The sequence below is a fragment of the Panthera uncia genome, unplaced genomic scaffold (assembly GCF_023721935.1).
Source record: "Panthera uncia isolate 11264 unplaced genomic scaffold, Puncia_PCG_1.0 HiC_scaffold_1756, whole genome shotgun sequence".
Taxonomy (NCBI): Eukaryota; Metazoa; Chordata; class Mammalia; order Carnivora; family Felidae; genus Panthera; species Panthera uncia.
Window position 1 is genome coordinate 26985 of NW_026058422.1, and position 7546 is coordinate 34530.

Genomic DNA, 7546 nt, shown 5'->3' on the forward strand with positions numbered 1-7546 from the left:
GCACGATGCCACTCAGCAGACCCTGCCGCTGTAACCTACGGGTTAGAAAAGGCACAGCACCAGTTTAGCGGTGACCAGCTCCTTTCATAATAAAGATGACATTTTTCGAAAATATGGGGTTTTTTCCCCAGTAGATTTTGATGCTCTCTTTCCTTGTACTTACATATTAGCATCTTACAAGTAGGCTTCTGAACTAATTAGTACCAGTAGTCATTATATGTCATAATTATTGTTTTGTTAGTGCCAATACATTCTCATGTGATTTCATTTGATAACAACTGTCCTATGAGATAGATAAAACAGACACATTTATATTTCACAGAGAACTAAGGTTCAGACAAGTTGATAACTTACTCAGAGTCACTTGGTGTAAAAGTGGCAGAATTGGGATTCAATTCGATTCTTTCAACCAATATTTATAAGCAGTTACCCTATGCCAGGCCCTATATTAGTTATATGTTGTGTGGTAAATGCCATCAGTTCTAACCTTTGTCTTTTTTGTGACCTTCTTGTGTTTATCCTGTCAGGCACATGAACAGCTAGACTTGAAATGTGATTTCTATTAGTTCAGAATTATTTTCTGAATCCAGACTTGACTCTTTGTGCTTGGATTCAGTCTTGCAAATTTGTCTAACAGCTCACAAAAACTTACCAGATTCCTATGACTGGTTCCAAAAAAAGTACATAGGTGAAAAAAAAAAAAAAAAGGTTTTGTTTTGTTTTGTTTTGTTTTGTTTTTGCCATAATGTTGCTTTAATGTATCATTGACTTTTTTTTGAAACCTTGAAGTCTAGTAGTCTAACACAGTGTGTGTCTGTGTTTCACATGGGACTTTTAACTAGTATTGCACCAAGCAGAATGATTGCTAGATAAATACATGTTGAGTGAGTGATTATTGAATTACCTCATTTAATCCCTACAACAATTCTCTGAGTTGGGATTATGTCAAGCATACAAGGAAATTGAAAGCATGGAGAATAATTAATTTGCCTAGGATCATACGTTAATAAGTAACAGAGCTAGAATCCAAGAAACACAGGACTCCTGAGTGTAAAGCCTGTGCTTTTTTTCATCAGCAGCCTTCCTATGAAAATATTTTTAAGAAGAATCTTTTCCTATATCTCTTAAAATATATCAAAACAGTTGATCAATTTTTATATAAATTGAACAATTTGCTATGTGTGTATAGTAGGCCAGATACTAGTCCCCTTTTATAGGTTAAGGTGGCTTACTCAAGGTCACATAGCTAGTGAAGGAACCCAGGTCTTCTGACACTGCTCTTTTCCATTGCTACCTCCAAGTGATGACTTTAGACCACAAAAGTACATGGAATGACTATGTGTAAAACAAGTGAAATCTAAATAAGCTCTGTGTATTATACCATAGGGGAAAAGAAAGAAAGAAAGAACGAAAGAAAGAAAGAAAACCATTTCTTAGGAACAGTGTACCCAAACAAAGTAAATATTTAAAAAACCTTTTAAAAATCTTAATTACTTTCTTTAATGCCCATGGAAAAGAAGAACTAAGTTTGAAAAGAGATTAGATTATTTGCTGAATGTTTCACATAAGGATATGAGACAATTCACCAGTTATATTTCCTTAGATGACTGCTTAAAATAGATAGCCACCCCTCAAAATGAACAGATAAACTTCCTATTTATGGATTAACTTTGTGAGGATAAAAATCCAGGAAAAATTAGGATTGCATTGTTTAAATGCTTAACTGTTAGAGTGATAGATAAAAGTACTATATGGTATATAGACTCTGAGTGCCACTTTAGCAATAGTGCTCATTTCTAGGAAAGACTTTTCATTCTTCTGCGCTGTAGTAGAACTACTTTTGTTGAAGTGTGTTTTTGTAGAAGTACTTTGATGTTTCCTTTTGTGTTGGCTTTATAAAACTATAGATAACATTTGTATCAGTTTGGCTTTATACATACTTAAAAAAAAAAATGGGTCCTGTCTCTGCAGAAACTCACTGGTGTCAATCCAGCCTGACATAAAGTCTTTAAGTATCAGATGTGCCTCTAGATGATGCCTCCTTTTGGTGAATTGGACTCATTGCTACTCTGGACTTTATTTGTTCATGGCATTGGATACCAGTTAGCCCTGTTTAGAAGACTTATGTTTTAGAATGTCCCAGAAATCAATATTAATATTGTTCTTGGAACTGAAACTGGACTTAAGAGGTTCTGTGTAACCCTAATCTCCATAACCAAATTTATAGCAGGCTTTGTGTGTTCTTGATTTGCTTTCTGTAGCTTACTGGCAGGTTAATATAGCAAGGAGTATGCTGGTTCCAGATTTGGAGCGCTGACTGTTAAGGCCTATATTATATGGAATGAAAGTGATTTGGAAAGCTTTTCTGCTATAGGGTTGAAAATTAGAAATGACTAAATGACTTAGACATCTAATAAACATTGTACTTTAGAAAATATTTGAAGAGTTCATTGTTCTCAGGTCTTTTCCTGCTTCCCTTGAACTTACTTTTGTATATTTGCCTTTGTTTACCAACTAAGAAAGAATATTGTATAGAAAAATGGGATGTCTAATGAGCAGTTTAGTACTTTTCTCCTTATTGTAAAATTTGAGTATTGGAATTTTGCTTTTTTTAAAAAAAATGCCTATTTAGTTTTGAGAGAGATAGCACGTGTGAGCAGGTGAGGGGCAGAGAGAGGGCGACAGAGGATCTGAAGCAGTCAGCCCAACATGAGGCTCGAGCTCATGAACCACCAGCTCATGACCTGAGCTGAAGTTGGATGCTCAACCAACTGAGCCACCCAGGCCCCTGCTTTTTTTTTTTTTTTTTTTAATACTAACGGGGAATCTGCTAATTGCTGTTGATGCCACGGATGCTAGAAAGGAAGACATCAACCCCATCCTTTTCCCCCACTATAGAGAAAATAAATGGTCTGTGATGATGTTATGTTACATGGCAAAGTTGATGGGATGACACTCCTATGGTTACATTAGGTTTTATTTTAGATTCCATCTTGCTAGCACATTCTCACTCTCCTGTTGGCCTTGAAGAAGTAAGCTGCCCTTTTGTGAACTCCTATGGAAGACAGCCGTATTGTAGGGAACCATAGATAGCCCTTCGGAACTGAGGTTGGCCTCTGGCTAACAAACAGCAAAATATCGAAACTCTTAGGCTGATAGCTGCAAACAAATCAATTCTGCCAACAACCTGAGTGAGCTTGGAAGCAGGTTCTTCTCCATTCAAGCTTCCAGAAGAGAACAGAGCCCAACTGACATTTTAATGGAAGCTAGATGAGACCTGAAAGCAGAAAACCCAGGTAGGCTGGGTTCTCTGAAACTAATCCTCAAGATGGGGGAAGTGAGAAGTTGGGGAAAACCAATTAAAGTGATTTGTTATTCAAATTATTCTATTTAAAGTGGCACCTGGGTGGCTCAGGTTGAGGTCCTGATCTCACATTGCTGAGGTCCAGTCCCAGTCCTGCATTGGGTTCTGCGTTGACAGTACAGAACCTGCTTGGAATTCCCACTCCCTCTCTCTTCCCCTACCCTGCTTGTGCTCACTCACTCTCTCTCAAAATAAATAAATGAACATTAAAAAAATTATTCTATTTAAAGGCCTTAGTGAGTTCTTCAAATATTTAAATTATGCAATGGCATATTGTTGAAGAGAATAAATAATACATGCTTTAAGTTCTGTTCTTAGACAATAGGATAATGAACTACTTATCCTTACTGAGAAAGTTATCAAGAGGGAAAGGAAGTATCAATTTACTTCTGAAAAATTTTATAGAGAGACTGTCAACTCCAATTTCTACATTTTTTCCCAGTTTTTTTATTGTGGTAAAATCATCATATAAAATGATTTATGTGTGGTACACATCATATAAAATTTACCATCTTAATCGTTTTTAAGTGTACATTCAGTGGTATTAAGTTCAGTCATACTGTTGTGCAAACAGTACCACCATCCATATATAGAATTCTTCATCTTACAAATTGAAACTCTCTATACATTATACAATATTCCTGGCCCCCTTCCCTGTCCCCCCCAGCCTCTGGTAACTACAATTCCCCTTTCTATTTATGAATCTGGCTGCTCTATGTACCTCACAAAAGTAGAATCATTCAGTATTTGTCTTTTTGTGACTGGCTTGTTTCACCTAGCCAAGGTGAATGTAATGTAATGTCCTCAAAGTCCTCCATGTTGTAGCATGTTAGAATTCCATTCCTTCCTAAGGCTGCATAATATTCCATTGTATGTATACACCACATTTTGTTTATCCATTCATCATTGGTGGTCACCAATGATGGTGGTGGGTTTTTTCCATCTGTTAGCTACTAAACTATAAATTTTAAGAAAGCAGACACAACATGGCTAATTAAATAATTAGTGTTTGTTTTAGATGGAATACTGATTTTAGGAGTACCTTGTGACATATTTAATTATTTTAAAATCAGTATTTATGTTGTGCCTGGGTGGCTCAGTCAGTTAAGTGTTCAACTTCAGATCAGGTCAAGACCTCACGGTTCATGAATTTGAGCCCCACGTCAGGCTCTGTGCTGACAGCTTGGAGTCTGGAGTCTGCTTCAGATTCTGTGTCTCCTCTCTCTGCCTCTCTCCCGCTCGTTCTCTTTCTCTCTCTCTCTCTCAAAAATAAATAAACATAAAAAAAAGATCCCTTCCAAAAAATAAAAATCAGGGGCGCCTGGGTGGCGCAGTCGGTTAAGCGTCCGACTTCAGCCAGGTCACGATCTTGCGGTCCGAGAGTTCGAGCCCCGCATCAGGCTCTGGGCTGATGGCTCGGAGCCTGGAGCCTGTTTCCGATTCTGTGTCTCCCTCTCTCTCTGCCCCTCCCCCGTTCATGCTCTGTCTCTCTCTGTCCCAAAAATAAATAAAAAACGTTGAAAAAAAAATATTTAAAAAAAAAAATAAAAATCAGTATTTACATTTTATTTATATCATTTTATAAGATTGGACAATTTATGGTTTTAATACAGTATTTTATAGTTGTATCTTTGCATTTGTGACGTTATCGTGACATTTGTGAGATATCTATGATTTATTTGATTTTCTAGCCCAGGAGTCACCAAACTATGGCTTATGGGCCAACCTGCCTGCTTTTGTATAGCCCATGAACTATGAATAGTTTGTACAGATAAACGCTAGTGCTCAATTTAGTGATGGGGCATTAACATTGAACCCACTTTAAACAAAATCCCAAGAAAAAAAAATTCAGTCTTTTCATTAATAGACATATAGTATAAAAGATTACCTATTATTATCATATTTTGAATTTCCTCAGTAAAATTTTGTGAATATTAGTTTTCTTTTTTGTGATTTTGTATACCTACATAATACCTTTGAGTTCACCTCTTAGCTAGCAAAGTCTATAATATTTACTATCTAACTCTTTATAGAAAAGTTTGCAGGATCTCTCCTCTGTTCTATATGTAACATTGTTCTTTTGAGATACTATTTGTAAACATGTTACAACAGAAACTAAGATTTTATGTTTATATCGTTTATTTAATATTTTTCCATGCAGGGGGCACCTGGATGGCTCAGTTGGTTAAGTGTGTAACCATTGATACTGGCTTAGGTCATGATCTCACAGTCATTGGACTGAGGCCCATGTCCCACTCCATGCTGATCATGGAACCTGCTTGGGAATCTATCCCGCTCTCTGTGTCCCCCCACACCCCCAGGAAATAAATAAACATTAAAAAAAAAATACTGTAAAACCTTGGGTTGTGAGTAACTTGTTCTGCGAGCGTTCCAGAAGACAAACATTTCCAATAAATTTTAACTTGATAAACAACCGATGTCTTGCAATGTGAGTAGTATGTGATGCCAAATGTCACATGGTCACAACTGAGCCAATGGTTCTTGAAATTCGCTTCGATATACAAGTGCTTTGGATTATAAGCATGTTTCTGGAATGAAATCATGCTCACAAACCAAGTTTTTACTGTATGTTTTTCCATGCAGAATTCTATAAGGTATCATTTTGTAATTGGATATATTTAGTACAATTTTTTTTTAATATTCTTTAGGTTTTTTTTTTTTTTTCATTTTCAGATAAATATTCTGTCCAAACTAGGTGTACTATTAAAGATATGTCAAGGGGCGCCTGGGTGGCTCAGTCGGTTAAAGCATCTGACTCCTGATTTCAGCTCAGGTCATGATCCACAGTTTGTGAGTTCAAGCCCCACGCTAGGCTCAGGGCTGAAGGTGCAGAGCCTGCTTGAGATTCTCTCTCTCTGTCCCTTCCCCTCACTCTCTTTCTCCCTTAAAAATAAATATTCAAAAAAAAAAAGATATCTTGGGGGCACCTGGGGGGTTCAGTCAGTTAAGTGTCTGACTCTTAATTTTAGCCCCCAGTCATGATACAAGGTTTTGTAAATTCCCGCCCCCCATCAAGCTCTGTGCTGACAGTGTGAAGCCTCCTTGGGATATTCCCTCTCTCTCTCTCTCTCTCTCTCTCTCTCTCTCTCCCTCTCCCTCTCCCCCCGCCCCTCCCCCACTTACGCTAGCACATGGACGCGTGTGCTCTCTCTCAAAATGGATAAACATTTAAAAAAAGAAATCTTGGAAAAATATTAATCAAATACAGTAAAACCTTGGATCGTAAGTAACTTGTTCTGGAAGTGTTTTGCAAGATGAGCAAACATTTCTAATTAGTTTTAACTTGAAAAGTGAGCGATGTCTTACAACAAGTAGTATGTGATGCCAAATGTCACATGATCACAGCTGAGCCAATGGTTCTTGAAATTCGCTTTGATATACGAGTGCTTTGGATTACAAGCATGTTTCTGGAACAAATTATGCTTGCAAACCAAGGTTTTAACTGTATAATGAGAAATCTGTTTTAAAGGCAGGCTTGTAGAGGCACCTGGGTGGCTTGGTCATTTAAGCATCCAACTTTGGCTTGGGTCATGATCTCTCGGTTTGTGAGTTTGAGCCCTGCATTGGGTCTCTGCTGTCAGTGCAGAGCCTGATTCAGATTCTCTGTCACCCTCCCTCTCTACCCCCTTCCCCACTTGCATTCTGTCTCTGCCATTCAAAAATAAATAAATATTTTAAAAAATTAAAGGCAAGTTTGTAAAATTCCTTAGGATACTAGTTTAAGAAGCATAATCCTGGAAGTTGGTAACATGAATGGAACTTTTTCACTTTATGACTTGTGATCCTGGCTTTCTGATATGGCTCAGCCTGTATGAAACTGGAAGGAGAGAATGCTGTTGTAGAGACAGGCATATTCCATTACAGAGGAATAAGTCTCCCCTAACTATTTGATATGCTCATTCATGGAAAGCAGTTCTAATACAAAAGTCATGGTATTGATGGAAAAAATCTAGAATAAAACACTTTCTTATGATATAGTAATATTCATCTAAAGAAAAAGGAATCCTGGGGCACCTGGGTGGCTCGGTCCGTTGAGCATCCGACTTCGACCCAGGTCATGATCTCATGATCTCATGATCTCAAACTCACAGCTTGTGAGTTTGAGCCCCAGATCGGGCTCTATGCTGACAGCTCGGAACCTGGAGCCTGCTTTGGATTCTG